Source organism: Rattus norvegicus, chromosome 2, assembly GCF_021556685.1.
Source record: "Rattus norvegicus strain SHRSP/BbbUtx chromosome 2, alternate assembly SHRSP_T2T, whole genome shotgun sequence".
NCBI lineage: Eukaryota > Metazoa > Chordata > Mammalia > Rodentia > Muridae > Rattus > Rattus norvegicus.
The window spans coordinates 150,029,661-150,055,200 of NC_141535.1; the positions used below are offsets into that span (position 1 = coordinate 150,029,661).

The 25,540-nt window shown below is 41.4% G+C and overlaps 1 pseudogene; it reads right to left on the bottom strand.

The window, feature by feature from the left end:
* Positions 1-25,540, bottom strand: part of LOC120101015 (vomeronasal type-2 receptor 1-like) — a 70,220-nt pseudogene that overhangs the window by 30,430 nt on the left and 14,250 nt on the right.

Genomic DNA, 25,540 nt, shown 5'->3' on the forward strand with positions numbered 1-25,540 from the left:
TTTCTGACAGTGGCTAGACTGTCCTATAAGCCTGTGTGTCAGGAGTGCTGTAGACCTGTTTTCCTCTCTTTCAGTCAGTTATGGGGACAGAGTGTTCTGCTTTCGGGCGTGTAGTTTTTCCTCTCTACAGGTCTTCAGCTGTTCCTGTGGGCCTGTGTCTTGAGTTCACCAGGCAGCTTTCTTGCAGCAGAAAATTTGGTCTTACCTGTGGTCCCGAGGCTCAGGTTCGCTCGTGGGGTGCTGCCAAGGGGCTCTCTGCAGCGGCAGCAACCAGGAAGACCTGTGCCGCCCCTTCCGGGAGCTTCAGTGCACCAGGGTTCCAGATGGTCTTTGGCTTTTTCCTCTGGCGTCCGAGATGTGTGTGCAGGGAGCAGTCTCTTCTGGTTTCCCAGGCTTGTCTGCCTCTCTGAAGGTTTAGCTCTCCCTCCCACGGGATTTGGGTGCAGAGAACTGTTTATCAGGTCTGTTTCCTTCAGGGTCCTGCGGTGTCTCTGGCAGCGGTCCTGCCGCTCCTGGGCCCTCCCCCTCGGGAGCCCAGAGGCCTTATACAGTTTCCTCTTGGGCCAGGGATGTGGGCAGGGTTGAGCAGTGTTGGTGGTCTTTTCCGCTCTGCAGCCTCAGGAGTGCCCACCTGACCAGGCGGTTGGGTCTCTCTCTCACAGGGTCTGGGAGCAGAGAGCTGCTGAGGGCCGGGATCCACGGGTGTGGGACTTCCGGTAAACACAGAACGTGCCCGGTCCTAGAGAAATTCTGCTTCCGGGTGTCCCAAGCTCACCAGGCAGCTTTCTTGCAGCAGAAAAGTTGGTCTTACCTGTGGTCCCGAGGCTCAGGTTTGCCCGTGGGGTGCTGCCCACGGGCTCTCTGCAGCGGCAGCAACCAGGAAGACCTGTGCCGCCCCTTCCGGGAGCTTCAGTGCACCAGGGTTCCAGATGGTCTTTGGCTTTTTCCTCTGGCGTCTGAGATGTGTGTGCAGGGAGCAGTCTCTTCTGGTTTCCCAGGCTTGTCTACCTCTCTGAAGGTTTAGCTCTCCCTCCCTCGGGATTTGGGTGCAGAGAACTGTTTATCCGATCTGTTTCCCGAGTATTTCTTATATACATTTCAAGTGTTATTCCCTTTCCCGGTATCCGGGCAAACATCCCCCTCCCCCCTCCCCTTCCTTATGGGTGTTCCCCTCCCAACCCTCCCCCCATTGCCGCCCTCCCCCCACCAGTCTAGTTCACTGGGGGTTCAGTCTTAGCAGGACCCAGGGCTTCCCCTTCCACTGGTGCTCTTACTAGGATATGCATTGCTACCTATGAGGTCAGAGTCCAGTGTCAGTCCATGTATAGTCTTTGGGTAGGGGCTTAGTCCCTGGAAGCTCTGGTTGCTTGGCATTGTTGTACATATGGAGTCTCGAGCCCCTTCAAGCTCTTCCAGTTCTTTCTCTGATTCCTTCAACGGGGGTCCTATTCTCAGTTCAGTGGTTTGCTGCTGGCATTCGCCTCTGTATTTGCTGTATTCTGGCTGTGTCTCTTAAGAGCGATCTACATCCGGCTCCTGTCGGTCTGCACTTCTTTGCTTCATCCATCTTGTCTAATTGGGTGGCTATATATGTATGGGCCACATGTGGGGCAGACTCTGAATGGGTGTTCCTTCAGTCTCTGTTTTAATCTTTGCCTCTCTCTTCCCTGCCAAGGGTATTCTTGTTCCCCTTTTAAAGAAGGAGTGAAGCATTCACATTTTGATCATCCGTCTTGAGTTTCATTTGCTCTAGGCATCTAGGGTAATTCAAGCATTTGGGCTAATAGCCACTTATCAATGAGTGCATACCATGTATGTATTTCTGTGATTGGGTTAGCTCAGTCAGGATGATGTTTTCCAGTTCCAACCATTTGCCTACGAATTTCATAAAGTCGTTGTTTTTGATAGCTGAGTAATATTCCATTGTGTAGATGTACCACATTTTCTGTATCCATTCCTCTGTTGAAGGGCATCTGGGTTCTTTCCAGCTTCTGGCTATTACAAATAAGGCTGCAATGAACATAGTGGAGCACGTGTCTTTTTTATATGTTGGGGCATCTTTTGGGTATATGCCCAAGAGAGGTATAGCTGGATCCTCAGGCAGTTCAATGTCCAATTTTCTGAGGATTCTCCAGACTGATTTCCAGAATGGTTGTACCAGTTTGCAATCCCACCAACAATGGCGGAGTGTTCCTCTTCCTCCACATCCTCGCCAGCATCTGTTGTCCCCTGAGTTTTTGATCTTAGCCATTCTCACTGGTGTGAGGTGAAATCTCAGGGTTGTTTTGATTTGCATTTCCCTTATGACTAAAGATGTTGACCATTTCTTTAGGTGTTTCTCAGCCATGCGGCATTCCTCAGCTGTGAATTCTTTGTTTAGCTCTGAACCCCATTTTTTAATAGGGTTATTTGTTTCCCTGCGGTCTAACTTCTTGAGTTCTTTGTATATTTTGGATATAAGGCCTCTATCTGTTGTAGGATTGGTAAAGATCTTTTCCCAATCTGTTGGTTGCCGTTTTGTCCTAACCACAGTGTCCTTTGCCTTACAGAAGCTTTGTAGTTTTATGAGATCCCTTTGTCGATTCTTGATCTTAGAGCGTAAGCCATTGGTGTTTTGTTTAGGAAATTTTTTCCAGTGCCCATGTGTTCCAGATGCTTCCCTAGTTTTTCTTCTATTAGTTTGAGTGTGTCTGGTTTGATGTGGAGGTCCTTGATCCACTTGGACTTAAGCTTTGTACAGGGTGATAAGGATGGATTGATCTGCATTCTTCTACATGTTGCCCTCCAGTTGAACCAGCACCATTTGCTGGAAATACTATCTTTTTTCCATTGGATGGTTTTGGCTCCTTTTCAAAAATCAAGTGACCATAGGTGTGTGGGTTCATTTCTGGGTCTTCAATTCTATTCCATTGGTCTATCTGTCTGTCTCTGTACCAATACCATGCAGTTTTTATCACTATTGCTCTGTAATACTGCTTGAGTTCAGGGATAGTGATTCCCCCTGAAATCCTTTTATTGTTGAGGATAGCTTTAGCTATCCTGGGTTTTTTGTTATTCCAGATGAATTTGCAAATTGTTCTGTCTAACTCTTTGAAGAATTGGATTGGTATTTTGATGGGGATTGCATTGAATCTGTAGATTGCTTTTGGTAAAATGGCCATTTTTACTAAATTAATCCTGCCAATCCATGAGCATCGGAGATCTTTCCATCTTCTGAGGTCTTCTTCAATTTCCTTCTTCAGCGTCTTGTAGTTCTTATTGTACAGATCTTTTACTTGCTTGGTTAAAGTCACACCTAGGTACTTTATATTATTTGGGTCTATTATGAAGGGTGTCGTTTCCCTAATTTCTTTCTCGGCTTGTTTCTCTTTTGTGTAGAGGAAGGCTACTGATTTATTTGATTTAATTTTATACCCAGCCACTTTGCTGAAGTTGTTTATCAGCTTTAGTAGTTCTCTGGTGGAACTTTTGGGATCACTTAGATACACTATCATATCATCTGCAAACAGTGATATTTTGACTTCTTTTTTTCCGATCTGTATCCCCTTGACCTCCTTTTGTTGTCTGATTGCTCTGGCTAGAACTTCAAGAACTATATTGAATAAGTAGGGAGAGAGTGGGCAGCCTTGTCTAGTCCCTGATTTTAGTGGGATTGCTTCGAGTTTCTCTCCATTTAGTTTAATGTTAGCAACTGGTTTGCTGTATATGGCTTTTACTATATTCAGGTATGGGCCTTGAATTCCTATTCTCTCCAGGACTTTTATCATGAAGGGGTGTTGAATTTTGTCAAATGCTTTCTCAGCGTCTAATGAAATGATCATGTGGTTTTGTTCTTTCAGTTTGTTTATATAATGGAACACGTTGATGGTTTTCCGTATATTAAACCATCCCTGCATGCCTGGGATGAAGCCTACTTGGCCATGGTGGATGATTGTTTTGATGTGCTCTTGGATTCGGTTTGCCAGAATTTTGTTGAGTATTTTTGCATCGATATTCATAAGGGAAATTGTTCTGAAGTTCTCTTTCTTTGTTGTGTCTTTGTGTGGTTTAGGTATAAGAGTAATTGTGGCTTCGTAGAAGGAATTCGGTAGGGCTCCATCTGTTTCAATTTTGTGGAATAGTTTGGATAATATTGGTATGAGGTCTTCTATGAAGGTTTGGTAGAATTCTGCACTAAACCCGTCTGGACCTGGGCTCTTTTTGGTTGGGAGACCTTTAATGACTGCTTCTATTTCCTTAGGAGTTATGGGGTTGTTTAGCTGGTTTATCTGTTCTTGATTTAACTTCGGTACCTGGTATCTGTCTAGGAAATTATCCATTTCCTGAAGATTTTCAAGTTTTGTTGAATATAGGTTTTTATAGTAAGATCTGATGATTTTTTGAATTTCCTCTGAATCTGTTGTTATGTCTCCCTTTTCATTTCTGATTTTGTTAATCTGGACGCACTCTCTGTGTCCTCTCGTTAGTCTGGCTAAGGGTTTATCTATCTTGTTGATTTTCTCAAAGAACCAACTTTTGGTTCTGTTGATTCTTTCTATGGTCCTTTTTGTTTCTACTTGGTTGATTTCCGCTCTGAGTTTGATTATTTCCTGCCTTCTACTCCTCCTGGGTGTATGTGCTTCTTTTTGTTCTAGAGCTTTTAGGTGTGCTGTCAGGCTGCTGACGTATGCTCTTTCCTGTTTCTTTCTGCAGGCACTCAGCGCTATGAGTTTTCCTCTTAGCACAGCTTTCATTGTGTCCCATAAGTTTGAGTATGTTGTATCTTCATTTTCATTAAATTCTAAAAAGTTTTTAATTTCTTTCTTTATTTCTTCCTTGACCAGGTTATCATTGAGTAGAGCATTGTTCAATTTCCACATATATGTGGGCATTCTTCCTTGATTGTTATTGAAGAACAATTTTAGGCCGTGGTGGTCCGATAGCACACATGGTATTATTTCTATCTTTCTGTACCTGTTGAGGTCCGTTTTTTGACCAATTATATGGTCAATTTTGGAGAAAGTACCATGAGTAGCTGAGAAGAAGGTATATCCTTTTGCTTTAGGATAGAATGTTCTATAAATATCCGTTAAGTCCATTTGGCTCATGACTTCTCTTAGTCTGTCTACATCTCTGTTCAATTTCTGTTTCCATGATCTGTCCATTGATGAGAGTGGGGTGTTGAAATCTCCCACTATTATTGTGTGAGGTGCAATGTGTGTTTTGAGCTTTAGTAAGGTTTCTTTTATGTATGTAGGTGCCCTTGTATTTGTGGGCATAGATATTTAGGATTGAGAGTTCATCTTGGTGGATTTTTCCTTTGATGAATATGAAGTGTCCTTCCTTATCTTTTTTGATGACTTTTAATTGAAAATTGATTTTATTTGATATTAGAATGGCTACTCCAGCTTGCTTCTTCTGACCATTTGCTTGGAAAATTGTTTTCCAGCCTTTCACTCTGAGGTAATGTCTGTCTTTGTCTCTGAGGTGTGTTTCCTGTAGGCAGCAGAATGCAGGGTCCTCGTTGCGTATCCAGTTTGTTAATCTATGTCTTTTTATTGGGGAGTTGAGGCCATTGATGTTGAGAGATATTAAGGAATAGTGATTATTGCTTCCCGTTATATTCATATTTGGATGTGAGGTTATGTTTGTGTGCTTTCATTCTCTTTGTTTTGTTGCTAAGACGATTAGTTTCTTGCTTCTTCTAGGTTATAGCTTGCCTCCTTATGTTGGGCTTTACCATTTATTATCCTTTGTAGTGCTGGATTTGTAGAAAGATATTGTGTAAATTTGGTTTTGTCATGGAATATCTTGGTTTCTCCATCTATGTTAATTGAGAGTTTTGCAGGATACAGTAACCTGGGCTGGCATTTGTGTTCTCTTAGGGTCTGTATGACATCAGTCCAGGATCTTCTGGCCTTCATAGTTTCTGGCGAGAAGTCTGGTGTGATTCTGATAGGTCTGCCTTTATATGTTACTTGACCTTTTTCCCTTACTGCTTTTAATATTCTTTCTTTATTTTGTGCATTTGGTGTTTTGACTATTATGTGACGGGAGGTGTTTCTTTTCTGGTCCAATCTATTTGGAGTTCTGTAGGCTTCTTGTATGCCTATGGGTATCTCTTTTTTTAGATTAGGGAAGTTTTCTTCTATGATTTTGTTGAAGATATTTACTGGTCCTTTGAGCTGGGAGTCTTCACTCTCTTCTATACCTATTATCCTTAGGTTTGATCTTCTCATTGAGTCCTGGATTTCCTGTATGTTTTGGACCAGTAGCTTTTTCCGCTTTACATTATCTTTGACAGTTGAGTCAATGATTTCTATGGAATCTTCTGCTCCTGAGATTCTCTCTTCCATCTCTTGTATTCTGTTGGTGAAGCTTGTATCTACAGCTCCTTGTCTCTTCTTTTGGTTTTCTATATCCAGGGTTGTTTCCATGTGTTCTTTCTTGATTGCTTCTATTTCCATTTTTAATTCCTTCAACTGTTTGATTGTGTTTTCCTGGAATTCTTTCAGGGATTTTTGCGATTCCTCTCTGTAGGCTTTTACTTGTTTATTAATGTTTTCCTGTGCTTCCCTAAGTGTGTTCATGTCTTTCTTGAAGTCCTCCAGCATCATGATCAAATATGATTTTGAAACTAGATCTTGCTTTTCTGGTGTGTTTGGATATTCCATGTTTGTTTTGGTGGGAGAGTTGGGCTCCGATGATGGCATGTAATCTTGGTTTCTGTTGCTTGGGTTCCTGCGCTTGCCTCTCGCCATCAGATTATCTCTAGTGTTACTTTGTTCTGCTATTTCTGACAGTGGCTAGACTGTCCTATAAGCCTGTGTGTCAGGAGTGCTGTAGACCTGTTTTCCTCTCTTTCAGTCAGTTATGGGGACAGAGTGTTCTGCTTTCGAGCGTGTAGTTTTTCCTCTCTACAGGTCTTCAGCTGTTCCTGTGGGCCTGTGTCTTGAGTTCACCAGGCAGCTTTCTTGCAGCAGAAAATTTGGTCTTACCTGTGGTCCCGAGGCTCAGGTTCGCTCGTGGGGTGCTGCCAAGGGGCTCTCTGCAGCGGCAGCAACCAGGAAGACCTGTGCCGCCCCTTCCGGGAACTTCAGTGCACCAGGGTTCCAGATGGTCTTTGGCTTTTTCCTCTGGCGTCCGAGATGTGTGTGCAGGGAGCAGTCTCTTCTGGTTTCCCAGGCTTGTCTGCCTCTCTGAAGGTTTAGCTCTCCCTCCCACGGGATTTGGGTGCAGAGAACTGTTTATCAGGTCTGTTTCCTTCAGGGTCCTGCGGTGTCTCTGGCAGCGGTCCTGCCGCTCCTGGGCCCTCCCCCTCGGGAGCCCAGAGGCCTTATACAGTTTCCTCTTGGGCCAGGGATGTGGGCAGGGTTGAGCAGTGTTGGTGGTCTTTTCCGCTCTGCAGCCTCAGGAGTGCCCACCTGACCAGGCGGTTGGGTCTCTCTCTCACAGGGTCTGGGAGCAGAGAGCTGCTGAGGGCCGGGATCCACGGGTGTGGGACTTCCGGTAAACACAGAACGTGCCCGGTCCTAGAGAAATTCTGCTTCCGGGTGTCCCAAGCTCACCAGGCAGCTTTCTTGCAGCAGAAAAGTTGGTCTTACCTGTGGTCCCGAGGCTCAGGTTTGCCCGTGGGGTGCTGCCCACGGGCTCTCTGCAGCGGCAGCAACCAGGAAGACCTGTGCCGCCCCTTCCGGGAGCTTCAGTGCACCAGGGTTCCAGATGGTCTTTGGCTTTTTCCTCTGGCGTCTGAGATGTGTGTGCAGGGAGCAGTCTCTTCTGGTTTCCCAGGCTTGTCTACCTCTCTGAAGGTTTAGCTCTCCCTCCCTCGGGATTTGGGTGCAGAGAACTGTTTATCCGATCTGTTTCCCGAGTATTTCTTATATACATTTCAAGTGTTATTCCCTTTCCCGGTATCCGGGCAAACATCCCCCTCCCCCCTCCCCTTCCTTATGGGTGTTCCCCTCCCAACCCTCCCCCCATTGCCGCCCTCCCCCCACCAGTCTAGTTCACTGGGGGTTCAGTCTTAGCAGGACCCAGGGCTTCCCCTTCCACTGGTGCTCTTACTAGGATATTCATTGCTACCTATGAGGTCAGAGTCCAGTGTCAGTCCATGTATAGTCTTTGGGTAGGGGCTTAGTCCCTGGAAGCTCTGGTTGCTTGGCATTGTTGTACATATGGAGTCTCGAGCCCCTTCAAGCTCTTCCAGTTCTTTCTCTGATTCCTTCAACGGGGGTCCTATTCTCAGTTCAGTGGTTTGCTGCTGGCATTCGCCTCTGTATTTGCTGTATTCTGGCTGTGTCTCTTAAGAGCGATCTACATCCGGCTCCTGTCGGTCTGCACTTCTTTGCTTCATCCATCTTGTCTAATTGGGTGGCTATATATGTATGGGCCACATGTGGGGCAGACTCTGAATGGGTGTTCCTTCAGTCTCTGTTTTAATCTTTGCCTCTCTCTTCCCTGCCAAGGGTATTCTTGTTCCCCTTTTAAAGAAGGAGTGAAGCATTCACATTTTGATCATCCGTCTTGAGTTTCATTTGCTCTAGGCATCTAGGGTAATTCAAGCATTTGGGCTAATAGCCACTTATCAATGAGTGCATACCATGTATGTATTTCTGTGATTGGGTTAGCTCAGTCAGGATGATGTTTTCCAGTTCCAACCATTTGCCTACGAATTTCATAAAGTCGTTGTTTTTGATAGCTGAGTAATATTCCATTGTGTAGATGTACCACATTTTCTGTATCCATTCCTCTGTTGAAGGGCATCTGGGTTCTTTCCAGCTTCTGGCTATTACAAATAAGGCTGCAATGAACATAGTGGAGCACGTGTCTTTTTTATATGTTGGGGCATCTTTTGGGTATATGCCCAAGAGAGGTATAGCTGGATCCTCAGGCAGTTCAATGTCCAATTTTCTGAGGATTCTCCAGACTGATTTCCAGAATGGTTGTACCAGTTTGCAATCCCACCAACAATGGCGGAGTGTTCCTCTTCCTCCACATCCTCGCCAGCATCTGTTGTCCCCTGAGTTTTTGATCTTAGCCATTCTCACTGGTGTGAGGTGAAATCTCAGGGTTGTTTTGATTTGCATTTCCCTTATGACTAAAGATGTTGACCATTTCTTTAGGTGTTTCTCAGCCATGCGGCATTCCTCAGCTGTGAATTCTTTGTTTAGCTCTGAACCCCATTTTTTAATAGGGTTATTTGTTTCCCTGCGGTCTAACTTCTTGAGTTCTTTGTATATTTTGGATATAAGGCCTCTATCTGTTGTAGGATTGGTAAAGATCTTTTCCCAATCTGTTGGTTGCCGTTTTGTCCTAACCACAGTGTCCTTTGCCTTACAGAAGCTTTGTAGTTTTATGAGATCCCTTTGTCGATTCTTGATCTTAGAGCGTAAGCCATTGGTGTTTTGTTTAGGAAATTTTTTCCAGTGCCCATGTGTTCCAGATGCTTCCCTAGTTTTTCTTCTATTAGTTTGAGTGTGTCTGGTTTGATGTGGAGGTCCTTGATCCACTTGGACTTAAGCTTTGTACAGGGTGATAAGGATGGATTGATCTGCATTCTTCTACATGTTGCCCTCCAGTTGAACCAGCACCATTTGCTGGAAATACTATCTTTTTTCCATTGGATGGTTTTGGCTCCTTTTCAAAAATCAAGTGACCATAGGTGTGTGGGTTCATTTCTGGGTCTTCAATTCTATTCCATTGGTCTATCTGTCTGTCTCTGTACCAATACCATGCAGTTTTTATCACTATTGCTCTGTAATACTGCTTGAGTTCAGGGATAGTGATTCCCCCTGAAATCCTTTTATTGTTGAGGATAGCTTTAGCTATCCTGGGTTTTTTGTTATTCCAGATGAATTTGCAAATTGTTCTGTCTAACTCTTTGAAGAATTGGATTGGTATTTTGATGGGGATTGCATTGAATCTGTAGATTGCTTTTGGTAAAATGGCCATTTTTACTAAATTAATCCTGCCAATCCATGAGCATCGGAGATCTTTCCATCTTCTGAGGTCTTCTTCAATTTCCTTCTTCAGCGTCTTGTAGTTCTTATTGTACAGATCTTTTACTTGCTTGGTTAAAGTCACACCTAGGTACTTTATATTATTTGGGTCTATTATGAAGGGTGTCGTTTCCCTAATTTCTTTCTCGGCTTGTTTCTCTTTTGTGTAGAGGAAGGCTACTGATTTATTTGATTTAATTTTATACCCAGCCACTTTGCTGAAGTTGTTTATCAGCTTTAGTAGTTCTCTGGTGGAACTTTTGGGATCACTTAGATACACTATCATATCATCTGCAAACAGTGATATTTTGACTTCTTTTTTTCCGATCTGTATCCCCTTGACCTCCTTTTGTTGTCTGATTGCTCTGGCTAGAACTTCAAGAACTATATTGAATAAGTAGGGAGAGAGTGGGCAGCCTTGTCTAGTCCCTGATTTTAGTGGGATTGCTTCGAGTTTCTCTCCATTTAGTTTAATGTTAGCAACTGGTTTGCTGTATATGGCTTTTACTATATTCAGGTATGGGCCTTGAATTCCTATTCTCTCCAGGACTTTTATCATGAAGGGGTGTTGAATTTTGTCAAATGCTTTCTCAGCGTCTAATGAAATGATCATGTGGTTTTGTTCTTTCAGTTTGTTTATATAATGGAACACGTTGATGGTTTTCCGTATATTAAACCATCCCTGCATGCCTGGGATGAAGCCTACTTGGCCATGGTGGATGATTGTTTTGATGTGCTCTTGGATTCGGTTTGCCAGAATTTTGTTGAGTATTTTTGCATCGATATTCATAAGGGAAATTGTTCTGAAGTTCTCTTTCTTTGTTGTGTCTTTGTGTGGTTTAGGTATAAGAGTAATTGTGGCTTCGTAGAAGGAATTCGGTAGGGCTCCATCTGTTTCAATTTTGTGGAATAGTTTGGATAATATTGGTATGAGGTCTTCTATGAAGGTTTGGTAGAATTCTGCACTAAACCCGTCTGGACCTGGGCTCTTTTTGGTTGGGAGACCTTTAATGACTGCTTCTATTTCCTTAGGAGTTATGGGGTTGTTTAGCTGGTTTATCTGTTCTTGATTTAACTTCGGTACCTGGTATCTGTCTAGGAAATTATCCATTTCCTGAAGATTTTCAAGTTTTGTTGAATATAGGTTTTTATAGTAAGATCTGATGATTTTTTGAATTTCCTCTGAATCTGTTGTTATGTCTCCCTTTTCATTTCTGATTTTGTTAATCTGGACGCACTCTCTGTGTCCTCTCGTTAGTCTGGCTAAGGGTTTATCTATCTTGTTGATTTTCTCAAAGAACCAACTTTTGGTTCTGTTGATTCTTTCTATGGTCCTTTTTGTTTCTACTTGGTTGATTTCCGCTCTGAGTTTGATTATTTCCTGCCTTCTACTCCTCCTGGGTGTATGTGCTTCTTTTTGTTCTAGAGCTTTTAGGTGTGCTGTCAGGCTGCTGACGTATGCTCTTTCCTGTTTCTTTCTGCAGGCACTCAGCGCTATGAGTTTTCCTCTTAGCACAGCTTTCATTGTGTCCCATAAGTTTGAGTATGTTGTATCTTCATTTTCATTAAATTCTAAAAAGTTTTTAATTTCTTTCTTTATTTCTTCCTTGACCAGGTTATCATTGAGTAGAGCATTGTTCAATTTCCACATATATGTGGGCATTCTTCCTTGATTGTTATTGAAGAACAATTTTAGGCCGTGGTGGTCCGATAGCACACATGGTATTATTTCTATCTTTCTGTACCTGTTGAGGTCCGTTTTTTGACCAATTATATGGTCAATTTTGGAGAAAGTACCATGAGTAGCTGAGAAGAAGGTATATCCTTTTGCTTTAGGATAGAATGTTCTATAAATATCCGTTAAGTCCATTTGGCTCATGACTTCTCTTAGTCTGTCTACATCTCTGTTCAATTTCTGTTTCCATGATCTGTCCATTGATGAGAGTGGGGTGTTGAAATCTCCCACTATTATTGTGTGAGGTGCAATGTGTGTTTTGAGCTTTAGTAAGGTTTCTTTTATGTATGTAGGTGCCCTTGTATTTGTGGGCATAGATATTTAGGATTGAGAGTTCATCTTGGTGGATTTTTCCTTTGATGAATATGAAGTGTCCTTCCTTATCTTTTTTGATGACTTTTAATTGAAAATTGATTTTATTTGATATTAGAATGGCTACTCCAGCTTGCTTCTTCTGACCATTTGCTTGGAAAATTGTTTTCCAGCCTTTCACTCTGAGGTAATGTCTGTCTTTGTCTCTGAGGTGTGTTTCCTGTAGGCAGCAGAATGCAGGGTCCTCGTTGCGTATCCAGTTTGTTAATCTATGTCTTTTTATTGGGGAGTTGAGGCCATTGATGTTGAGAGATATTAAGGAATAGTGATTATTGCTTCCCGTTATATTCATATTTGGATGTGAGGTTATGTTTGTGTGCTTTCATTCTCTTTGTTTTGTTGCTAAGACGATTAGTTTCTTGCTTCTTCTAGGTTATAGCTTGCCTCCTTATGTTGGGCTTTACCATTTATTATCCTTTGTAGTGCTGGATTTGTAGAAAGATATTGTGTAAATTTGGTTTTGTCATGGAATATCTTGGTTTCTCCATCTATGTTAATTGAGAGTTTTGCAGGATACAGTAACCTGGGCTGGCATTTGTGTTCTCTTAGGGTCTGTATGACATCAGTCCAGGATCTTCTGGCCTTCATAGTTTCTGGCGAGAAGTCTGGTGTGATTCTGATAGGTCTGCCTTTATATGTTACTTGACCTTTTTCCCTTACTGCTTTTAATATTCTTTCTTTATTTTGTGCATTTGGTGTTTTGACTATTATGTGACGGGAGGTGTTTCTTTTCTGGTCCAATCTATTTGGAGTTCTGTAGGCTTCTTGTATGCCTATGGGTATCTCTTTTTTTAGATTAGGGAAGTTTTCTTCTATGATTTTGTTGAAGATATTTACTGGTCCTTTGAGCTGGGAGTCTTCACTCTCTTCTATACCTATTATCCTTAGGTTTGATCTTCTCATTGAGTCCTGGATTTCCTGTATGTTTTGGACCAGTAGCTTTTTCCGCTTTACGTTATCTTTGACAGTTTAGTCAATGATTTCTATGGAATCTTCTGCTCCTGAGATTCTCTCTTCCATCTCTTGTATTCTGTTGGTGAAGCTTGTATCTACAGCTCCTTGTCTCTTCTTTTGGTTTTCTATATCCAGGGTTGTTTCCATGTGTTCTTTCTTGATTGCTTCTATTTCCATTTTTAATTCCTTCAACTGTTTGATTGTGTTTTCCTGGAATTCTTTCAGGGATTTTTGCGATTCCTCTCTGTAGGCTTCTACCTGTTTATTAATGTTTTCCTGTGTTTCCCTAAGGGAGTTCTTCACATCTTTCTTGAAGTCCTCCAGCATCATGATCAAATATGATTTTGAAACTAGATCTTGCTTTTCTGGTGTGTTTGGATATTCCATGTTTGTTTTGGTGGGAGAATTGGGCTCCGATGATGCCAAGTAGTCTTGGTTTCTGTTGCTTGGGTTCCTGCGCTTGCCTCTCGCCATCAGATTATCTCTAGTGTTACTTTGTTCTGCTATTTCTGACAGTGGCTAGACTGTCCTATAAGCCTGTGTGTTTGGAGTGCAGTAGACCTGTTTTCCTGTTTTCTTTCAGCCAGTTATGGGAACAGAGTGTTCTGCTTTCGGGCGTGTAGTTTTTCCTCTCTACAGGTCTTCAGCTGTTCCTGTGGGCCTGTGTCTTGAGTTCACCAGGTAGCTTTCTTGCAGCAGAAAAGTTGGTCTTACCTGTGGTCCCGAGGCTCAGGTTCGCTCGTGGGGTGCTGCCCACGGGCTCTCTGCGGCTGCAGCAACCAGGAATACCTGTGCCGCCTCTTCCGGGAGCTTCAGTGCACCAGGGTTCCAGATGGCCTTTGGTGTTTTCCTCTGGCGTCCGAGATGTGTGTGCAGAGAGTAGTCTCTTCTGGTTTCCCAGGCTTGTCTGCCTCTCTGAAGGTTTAGCTCTCCCTCCCACGGGATTTGGGTGCAGAGAACTGTTTATCTGGTCTGTTTCCTTCAGGGTCTGGCGGTGTCTCTGGCAGGGGTCATGCCGCTCCTGGGCCCTCCCCCACGGGAGCCCAGAGGCCTTATACAGTTTCCTCTTGGGCCAGGGATGTGGGCAGGGGTGAGCAGTGTTGGTGGTCTCTTCTGCTCTGCAGCCTCAGGAGTGCCCACCTGACCAGGCAGTTGGGTCTCTCTCTCACAGGGTCTGGGAGCAGAGAGCTGCTGCGGGCCGGGATCCGAGGGTGTGGGACTTCTGGTAAACACAGAACGTGCCCGGTACTAGAGGAATTCTGCTTCCATGTGTCCCAAGCTCACCAGGCAGCTTTCTTGCAGCAGAAAAGTTGGTCTTACCTGTGGTCCCGAGGCTCAAGTTCGCTCGTGGGGTGCTGCCCACGGGCTCTCTGCAGCGGCAGCAACCAGGAAGACCTGTGCCGCCCATTCCGGGAGCTTCAGTGCTCCAGGGTTCCAGATGGTCTTTGGTGTTTTCCTCTGGCGTCCGAGATGTGTGTGCAGAGAGTAGTCTCTTCTGGTTTCCCAGGCTTGTCTGCCTCTCTGAATGTTTAGCTCTCCCTCCCACGGGATTTGGGTGCAGAGAACTGTTTATCAGGTCTGTTTCCTTCAGGGTCTGGCGGTGTCTCTTGCAGGGGTCCTGCCGCTCCTGGGCCCTCCCCCTCGGGAGCCCAGAGGCCTTATACAGTTTCCTCTTGGGCCAGGGATGTGGGCAGGGGTGAGCAGTGTTGGTGGTCTCTTCCACTCTGCACCCTCAGGAGTGCCCACCTGACCAGGCGGTTGGGTCTCCGAGTCTTTATATTCTAAATAGACAAAGAACAACACAAAAAACCCATATGCTACATTATGTAAAATGATTTGGAATATGGTAAAAACTTTAGTTGTTTTACCTTTATTTAGTGCCTGAAAAATATACTTTTCCCTCTATATATAAACAAAAATATGTCAGACCAACTAACCTTGTAAGATTCAGTCTTCCAAAATAGCGTTGAGTTCGTTGGCAGAATAAATTCATATTTTCAAGTTGTGAATTTATATTCTCCAACTTTGACAAAGGTGATTTCTCCAGCGTTATCCACGTGCCAATTGAGTATCTCATAATACCTACTTTCTATGTCTCCGTATAAATCAGTCTCTATTTTTCTTCCATCATGGGTAGTAAATTGTATATTCCTAATGTAATCCCTTATCTAATACTGAGGAATAAGAGAGGAGTTAAAAAGTAAAAAAAAAAAAGTAATTTGTAATTATTTAAATAGTTAGAAAATAAAGATTTGTGAAGAAAGTAGACTGATTTCATATGTAAGCCATATATAATTCATAGTATTCTCTTTATTCTAATGCTGTTTTTGTTACCAACTCTTATATACTTTAGCCATAGGTGACAAAAAAGAAAGAATGATTTGATAAATTGAGATATGCTATGCATGTAACATGCATACTGGGTTCTAAAATTTTAAAGGATGAAATCTGTCTCATAAATAATTTCACATTATTATTTTATTACCATGACAACATATTAAATTATTACAACACATTAAATAGTATTTTAGATATACTAGGTTAAACAATATGTGACGTTTAATTTTACCTATATGTCCTTACTTTCTGGACAATTTTAATATGCCATTGATGTATACTACAATTGTATGTACTTGCTAGAGTAAAATAAGCATATACTACCATTTTCCACTATAATATCTCCATTTCAAGAGACAAGAGACAAGAGAATGTTTAGAATAATTTCATTCCCTTTACTCCAGTTTGCTTAAGTAAAGATACAAAGGTCCACAACTGATTCATTCTTTTGAAACTCTCAGTCTAGTAAAGAGACTGGGCAATTAGAATTTAAAGTTAAATACAAGAAGTTTATGTAGTTGTCGTATCACAATTTCCTCCCAAATTTAATCATATCATCACTTCAGGGAGGCTTTTTAAGTAATAAAGTAAATGTCTGAAAATAGCTTTAGGGAAGTCCATGTAACTGAGTACTTTCACTAGGTAGCTCCCTGACAGAGAAAGCAAGGAAAGCTGAAAGTCCTTCTCAGCCTCTGTTAAATTGCAAAGAAGAATCAGACAAGACAAGGTACAAAGAAGACTCTTGAGATCAGTCCATCTGCTGGGAGAAAAAGAAGCCAGCTGAGGTACCTGGAAGTTATTTAGACCAACTAGGGAAGGACACACCATTGAGCGGCCTGAAAGCTATTCTCAAGGTTCAAAGATTGATTTGTGAGCTGTCACCCATGCTAGGTAGGCCTAGGTGTTGTACCTGTCTTAGAGTCATTTCTGTTCCTGTACCTAACTCTTCACCCATATTCCTTTAGGTTACCCCAATAAAATCCATTGGTTGAGTGATTTGGTCATTGGTGGTGTCTGATTGTGGTGTGTTTAGGGATCCCTATGTGGGTGAGTAGATGTGTGTGTTACATCTCCATAGGAAAAGTTGTATCACATCACAGTTGCTTTTGTAGAAAAACTGTTGAAAGGGGCACGAAGAGGTGAGAGCTGGCTGACTTTGGAAACTGGAAATTCTTTATTTCTCAGAAAAATTCCACTTTAGCTGGGTTATAAAAGATTAGCAGGACATTTTTCTGAGAGTATGCTTCTGAATTGTTAGTTTCCATTATGCAGAAATGGCCTTGGTGAGTGGTACAATAGTTTGTAGGACTGACTTTTAATCTATAGGATCAAAGAGACTTTGAGAATTCTTTATTCTCAATGAGAAAACAACCTCTTTCTAACTTGCTCTTCTCTGCATTAACATTAGGTAAGTGAGAGCATGCTTTCCTTAGCATGAAAGAAATTCATCACACAGGGCATATCCTTGGTCTTCATCTGCCCTACCTGCTGTACTTGAATTTCTTAAAAAAAAAGGCCTTAGTGTAGTCAAAACCTCTCCATAGACCAGCAAGACTGGAATCTGGAGTCTTTTGGTTCCATTAAATATTGTGATGACAAGGGAGGAATACATTTATCAAACATTATTTGCCTTTGTTGTAAAGAGATGATTATTATTCTTCCTAATTTTTATAATAGGGATTAAGGCTATATACCTGAAATATTTACTAACTGGATATATTAAAGTGTTTTAGTTACCATCTACTACTTTGTGTTACCTGGCCTCTTGTTTTCTTCTATCTTTTTTCTTGTCTTTCTCAATGCCCATGAAATAAATGACAAAAGTCATGAAAATTTAACACATATGCTAAATCCATGAAATGTTCTCCCTAGTCCTTATCAATAGTAAAGCACATAAATGGTCAAAGATTTCCACAGTCTGACCCTTTCCTTGATCAGCCTTCCTACAGTTTCATTAGTTTGAATTTTCTGGTTAGTAGGACATATTTCTCTAACTTCATATAATTCTCAAAAATTTAGAAATGACAGGTGGCTATTGGGCATAGCTCTAGTCCCACAGATGGATTCAGGGTACACAGTGCAAATTTGTCTCACAAAGAGAAAGATGAGAAGGAACAGGAGAAGTAAAATAAGAAGGAGACAAAAAACAGTGTAATTTAGAAATGTTCAAGTAAAGAACAGAACTTCAAATTGTTCCTAGTCTTGTCTATTGGTAGGATAGTCTTGAAATATAAGTAAATATTGGGTATAGCTTTTGTTTCTTTTTTAAAAAATGAAAACTCTATATTGAGACATTTACCAGCTTTTTAGATTCACAGAATGAAGAGTTACCTGGGTGACTAAGAACATTTAACACTGAATGCAGTGCGGGCCAACCTGGAAATGAAGGTTAAGTGGAAATGCAAGGGTCCCAGCCTCTGGCAAATTAACAGTGTTTTATATAAGTGTAAAGGGTAATGATCAGGTGAGTAAGAAGTAACACATTAGTGATGTTAAGTGGGCCTCTTGTGGGGCTGGCAAGAACAAAACAGGGATGCTCAAGTTTTATCTTTTGTAAATGGGGGAGGAGAGCGGGTAGACAAAAACAAGCAGGAATTAAATGGATGAGACCAGTTTGGCAAGATTGCTCATGTTTACCAACATGAATCTTTTGACAGGTGATGAAGGAAGGCAGAGTAGATGTGAGTCTCAGATACAGTTATAATCTTTATCCCCTGACATCTATCCTTTGTCTGTGTCTTGATATATTGTATAAAGACCTCATTCTCTAGTCTTTCCCTTGAATATATAAGACATGTTGTTAAGACAGAAGTTCTGAAGTGTAAGAAAAATTGTGTAAAATATCCAGGACTCATCCTAACCTGGAGGGATATAAAAGTCTTTGCATCACATGAAGCTGATGTTTTGGAATCCAAGTAGTGATCTTAGATTACAAGATGCATGCTGGAAACAGGAAAGAGACCAAAGGAAGAAACCAGAGTCACTACCACATGCTTTATTCCTAGACACATTTACATTTCATTTTTTTAAAGAATAACAGATTATTTTGTAAAATGCATTATTAATTTTTGTGAAACAGGTTTGTTATTGTTGAAAACAAACCTAGTAATTTGGTAAGAAATGTGGACTTAAAAGGAACAATCAAGTCATCCAGACAAGTTGTGATGGTATAAAATCATACAGAAGCAAGTCAGCAATTTCAGTGGTATGAACATGGGAGTAAAATCTTGATTTTACAACATGCTACATCATAAGATCAAATAACATACCTTCTTGGACTCAAAGTCAGGTACAACTGGACATGCTATAGTTTTCCTATGTTCTTCTGTTGTGTCAGCTCTGCTTAATTCATCAATGGCATAAGCTATAAGATACACAGCTTGTTTGACATTGTTTGTGATTCTTAGCTGAGATGTGTCCGGATAGGTATTTTTCAGATCCTCCAATTTCTCCTCTCCAGTGCAGAGCTGATCAGACATGGCATACAATCTGTCTTCTTTTCCAGTCATATTCATTCTGTGGTCCACATTGTAAGGCACAATGCTGTTGGGCCAGGTACAGTTAAAAGCAGTGTGCCAGAATTCAATGGTCAAGGCATCATTTGGATCCTTGCTAGGGTGTACATCATAAAAAAATTCTTTTAATCCTGGTATAACACTTCTCGGGATTGCAAATCCAATGGTTCCACCAAAATAGGGAAAATACTCAGGCTTTGCAATGAGAGCTGAGGTAATCCAGGCTTCACTGGCTATCCATGTCCTGTCAGTTATGTTATGATGAACCACTTCCAGCACAAAGGGGCTGAGATGAATGTCAGTTGCATAAAGCACAATGACTTTGGCAGTGGAACTCTTTACTGCATCAACAGCTATTTGCATTTTCTCATTGGAGCAGACTTTTGGAATGGTTTCAGTGAAAGCAACGCAGAGGTCGGACTTCTCCATTCTTTCCTTAAATAATTTTACTCCCTGTTTACCATAATCACCACCAGTTGCAATAGCACCTACCCAGACCATCCAAAATGTATAATCAGTTTCACGATTGCCTCATACTGGAACTTATCACTGGGTATTGTGCAAACAGTGTTGGCATAATTAACAATATTAGTGAGAATTGGGGAGGATGAAGCATAGCCCACCTAAAATTGGAAATGTTTATAGTTACTGGCAAGAAGGAGCCAAAAATTAAATGAAAATTATAGTCTCAGGATATTTGAGAAGGGGCTGAATAGTGATCCCTTTGCACTTCCTTCCTTCCATAGACAATGTCTTTCTATTTGTTGTTGTACTAACTGGGTAGGGATGGGGACAATTCTGACAACACTTTGGATGCCCTTCAACAAAAAGATTTCAGGACTGCCAATTGTTAAGATAAAGATCCCTAGTATCACAAGTGTTCAGGGGTAGGACCCCAGCAGTTTCAGGAAGGTCTCTCCCAGTTTCCTTCATCGTGCTGGACATTTTTCACTTCCCTGAGTCAGGATATCCAATCTCTTCTTCAGCTTTATCAGCTCACGTGCAGAGATGATGGCCTAATTCCAAGTTTTAATCTGCACACTCATACGACTTTGTCTCTATGCGCTCTCCTTGTCTTACTTCTGATTTCTTAACCGTGTTCTGTCTTTTTCATTTGTCTTTATTTTCCTGCTATCAAGACTCCTGTGCATGCAGGTTCTAAATCTTGAACAACATGAAAGAATGGATACTCAATAATAGAGTTTAGGGCCGATAGAACTCAATAGCCGCTGCAATTTAGATGAGCTACATGAAACTCAGCCTGAAGATATGTGCCAAGTTGCCCACCATTCCTTGTATTTTTTTTTTTTTTGATCATATTTTTTTTTATTAACTTGAGTATTTCTTATATACATTTCGAGTGTTATTCCCTTTCCCGGTTTCCGGGCAAACATCCCCCTCCCCCCTCCCCTTCCTTATGGGTGTTCCCCTCCCAACCCTCCCCCCATTGCCGCCCTCCCCCCATAGACTAGTTCACTGGGGGTTCAGTCTTAGCAGGACCCAGGGCTTCCCCTTCCACTGGTGCTCTTACTAGGATATTCATTGCTACCTATGGGGTCAGAGTCCAGGGTCAGTCCATGTATAGTCTTTAGGTAGTGGCTTAGTCCCTGGAAGCTCTGGTTGCTTGGCATTGTTGTACTTTTGGGGTCTCGAGCCCCTTCAAGCTCTTCCAGTTCTTTCTCTGATTCCTTCAATAGGGGACCTATTCTCAGTTCAGTGGTTTGCTGCTGGCATTCGCCTCTATATTTGCTGTATTCTGGCTGTGTCTCTCAGGAGCGATCTACATCCGGCTCCTGTCGGTCTGCACTTCTTTGCTTCATCCATCTTGTCTAATTGGGTGGCTGTATATGTATGGGCCACATGTGGGGCAGGCTCTGAATGGGTGTTCCTTCAGTCTCTGTTTTAATCTTTGCCTCTCCCTTCCCTGCCAAGGGTATTCTTTTTCCTCATTTAAAGAAGGAGTGAAGCATTCACATTTTGATCATCCGTCTTGAGTTTCGTTTGTTCTAGGGATCTAGGGTAATTCAAGCATTTGGGCTAATAGCCACTTATCAATGAGTGCATACCATGTATGTCTTTCTGTGATTGGGTTAGCTCACTCAGGATGATATTTTCCAGTTCCAACCATTTGCCTACGAATTTCATAAACTCGTTGTTTTTGATAGCTGAGTAATATTCCATTGTGTAGATGTACCACATTTTCTGTATCCATTCCTCTGTTGAAGGGCATCTGGGTTCTTTCCAGTTTCTGGCTATTATACATAAGGCTGCGATGAACATAGTGGAGCACGTGTCTCTTTTATATGTTGAGGCATCTTTTGGGTATATGCCCAAGAGAGGTATAGCTGGATCCTCAGGCAGTTCAATGTCCAATTTTCTGAGGAACCTCCAGACTGATTTCCAGAATGGTTTTACCAGTCTGCAATCCCACCAACAATGGAGGAGTGTTCCTCTTTCTCCACATCCTCGCCAGCATCTGCTGTCACCTGAGTTTTTGATCTTAGCCAATCGCACTGGTGTGAGGTGAAATCTCAGGGTTGTTTTGATTTGCATTTCCCTTATGACTAAAGATGTTGAACATTTCTTTAGGTGTTTCTCAGCCATTCGGCATTCCTCAGCTGTGAATTCTTTGTTTAGCTCTGAACCCCATTTTTTAATAGGGTTATTTGTTTCCCTGCGGTCTAACTTCTTGAGTTCTTTGTATATTTTGGATATAAGGCCTCTATCTGTTGTAGGATTGGTAAAGATCTTTTCCCAATCTGTTGGTTGCCGTTTTGTCCTAACCACAGTGTCCTTTGCCTTACAGAAGCTTTGCAGTTTTATGAGATCCCATTTGTCGATTCTTGATCTTAGAGCATAAGCCATTGGTGTTTTGTTCAGGAAATTTTTTCCAGTGCCCATGTGTTCCAGATGCTTCCCTAGTTTTTCTTCTTTTAGTTTGAGTGTGTCTGGTTTGATGTGTAGGTCCTTGATCCACTTGGACTTAAGCTTTGTACAGGGTGATAAGCATGGATCGATCTGCATTCTTCTACATGTTGCCCTCCAGTTGAACCAGCACCATTTGCTGAAAATGCTATCTTTTTTCCATTGGATGGTTTTGGCTCCTTTGTCAAAAATCAAGTGACCATAGGTGTGTGGGTTCATTTCTGGGTCTTCAATTCTATTCCATTGGTCTATCTGTCTGTCTCTGTACCAATACCATGCAGTTTTTATCACTATTGCTCTGTAATACTGCTTGAGTTCAGGGATAGTGATTCCCCCTGAAGTCCTTTTATTGTTGAGGATAGCTTTAGCTATCCTGGGTTTTTTGTTATTCCAGATGAATTTGCAAATTGTTCTGTCTAACTCTTTGAAGAATTGGATTGGTATTTTGATGGGGATTGCATTGAATCTGTAGATCGCTTTTGGTAAAATGGCCATTTTTACTATATTAATCCTGCCAATCCATGAGCATGGGAGATCTTTCCATCTTCTGAGGTCTTCTTCAATTTCTTTCCTCAGTGTCTTGAAGTTCTTATTTTACAGATCTTTTACTTGCTTGGTTAAAGTCACACCGAGGTACTCCATATTATTGGGGTCTATTATGAAGGGTGTCGTTTCCCTAATTTCTTTCTCGGCTTGTTTCTCTTTTGTATAGAGGAAGGCAACTGATTTATTTGAGTTAATTTTATACCCAGACACTTTGCTGAAGTTGTTTATCAGCTTTAGTAGTTCTCTGGTGGAACTTTTGGGATCACTTAAATATACTATCATGTCATCTGCAAATAGTGATATTTTGACCTCTTCTTTTCCAATCTGTATCCCTTTGATCTCCTTTTGTTGTCTGATTGCTCTGGCTAGAACTTCAAGAATTATATTGAATAAGTAGGGAGAGAGTGGGCAGCCTTGTCTAGTGCCTGATTTTAGTGGGATTGCTTCAAGTTTCTCTCCATTTAGTTTAATGTTAGCAACTGGTTTGCTGTATATGGCTTTTACTATGTTTAGGTATGGGCCTTGAATTCCTATTCTTTCCAGGACTTTTATCATGAAGGGGTGTTGAATTTTGTCAAATGCTTTCTCAGCATCTAATGAAATGATCATGTGGTTCTGTTCTTTCAGTTTGTTTATATAATGGATCACGTTGATGGTTTTCCGTATATTAAACCATCCCTGCATGCCTGGGATGAAGCCTACTTGATCATGGTGGATGATTGTTTTGATGTGCTCTTGAATTCGGTTTGCCAGAATTTTATTGAGTATTTTTGCGTCGATATTCATAAGGGAAATTGGTCTGAAGTTCTCTTTCTTTGTTGTGTCTTTGTGTGGTTTAGGTATAAGAGTAATTGTGGCTTCGTAGAAGGAATTCGGTAGGGCTCCATCTGTTTCAATTTTGTGGAATAGTTTGGATAATATTGGTATGAGGTCTTCTATGAAGGTTTGATAGAATTCTGCACTAAACCCGTCTGGACCTGGGCTCTTTTTGGTTGGGAGACCTTTAATGACTGCTTCTATTTCCTTAGGAGTTTTGGGGTTGTTTAGCTGGTTTATCTGTTCTTGATTTAACTTCGATACCTGGTATCTGTCTAGGAAATTGTCCATTTCCTGAAGATTTTCAAATTTTGTTGAATATAGGTTTTTATAGTAAGATCTGATGATTTTTTGAATTTCCTCCGAATCTGTAGTTATGTCTCCCTTTTCATTTCTGACTTTGTTAATTTGGACACACTCTCTGTGTCCTCTCGTTAGTCTGGCTAAGGGTTTATCTATCTTGTTGATTTTCTCAAAGAACCAACTTTTGGTTCTGTTGATTCTTTCTATGGTCCTTTTTGTTTCTACTTGGTTGATTTCAGCTCTGAGTTTGATTATTTCCTGCCTTCTACTCCTCCTGGGTGTATTTGCTTCTTTTTGTTCTAGAGCTTTTAGGTGTGCTGTCAAGCTGCTGACATATGCTCTTTCCTGTTTCTTTCTGCAGGCACTCAGCGCTATGAGTTTTCCTCTTAGCACAGCTTTCATTGTGTCCCATAAGTTTGAGTATGTTGTATCTTCATTTTCATTAAATTCTAAAAAGTTTTTAATTTCTTTCTTTATTTCTTCCTTGACCAGGTTATCATTGAGTAGAGCATTGTTCAATTTCCACGTATATGTGGGCATTCTTCCCTTATTGTTATTGAAGACCAGTTTTAGGCCGTGGTGGTCCGATAGCACGCATGGGATTATTTCTATCTTTCTGTACCTGTTGAGGCCCGTTTTTTGACCAATTATATGGTCAATTTTGGAGAAAGTACCATGAGGAGCTGAGAAGAAGGTATATCCTTTTGCTTTAGGATAGAATGTTCTATAAATATCCGTTAAGTCCATTTGGCTCATGACTTCTCTTAGTCTGTCTACATCACTGTTTAATTTCTGTTTCCATGATCTGTCCATTGATGAGAGTGGGGTGTTGAAATCTCCCACTATTATTGTGTGAGGTGCAATGTGTGTTTTGAGCTTTAGTAAGGTTTCTTTTACGTATGTAGGTGCCCTTGTATTTGGGGCATAGATATTTAGGATTGAGAGTTCATCTTGGTTGATTTTTCCTTTGATGAATATGAAGTGTCCTTCCTTATCTTTTTTGATGACTTTTAGTTGGAAATTGATTTTATTTGATATTAGAATGGCTACTCCAGCTTGCTTCTTCTGACCATTTGCTTGGAAAGTTGTTTTCCAGCCTTTCACTCTGAGGTAGTGTCTGTCTTTGTCTCTGAGGTGTGTTTCCTGTAGGCAGCAGAATGCAGGGTCCTCGTTGCGTATCCAGTTTGTTAATCTATGTCTTTTTATTGGGGAGTTGAGGCCATTGATATTGAGAGATATTAAGGAATAGTGATTATTGCTTCCCGTTATATTCATATTTGGATGTGAGGTTATGTTTGTGTGCTTTCATTCTCTTTGTTTTGTTGCTAAGACGATTAGTTTCTTGCTTCTTCTAGGGTATAGCTTGCCTCCTTATGTTGGGCTTTACCATTTATTATCCTTTGTAGTGCTGGATTTGTAGAAAGATATTGTGTAAATTTGGTTTTGTCATGGAATATCTTGGTTTCTCCATCAATGTTAATTGAGAGTTTTGCTGGATACAGTAACCTGGGCTGGCATTTGTGTTCTCTTAGGGTCTGTATGACATCAGTCCAGGATCTTCTGGCCTTCATAGTTTCTGGCGAGAAGTCTGGTGTGATTCTGATAGGTCTCCCTTTATATGTTACTTGACCTTTTTCCCTTACTGCTTTTAATATTCTTTCTTTATTTTGTGTGTTTGGTGTTTTGACAATTATGTGACGGGAGGTGTTTCTTTTCTGGTCCAATCTATTTGGAGTTCTGTAGGCTTCTTGTATGTCTATGGGTATCTCTTTTTTTAGGTTAGGGAAGTTTTCTTCTATGATTTTGTTGAAGATATTTACTGGTCCTTTGAGCTGGGAGTCTTCACTCTCTTCTATACCTATTATCCTTAGGTTTGATCTTCTCATTGAGTCCTGGATTTCCTGTATATTTTGGACCAGTAGCTTTTTCCGCTTTACATTATCTTTGACAGTTGAGTCAATGATTTCTATGGAATCTTCTGCTCCTGAGATTCTCTCTTCCATCTCTTGTATTCTGTTGGTGAAGCTTGTATCTACAGCTCCTTGTCTCTTCTTTTG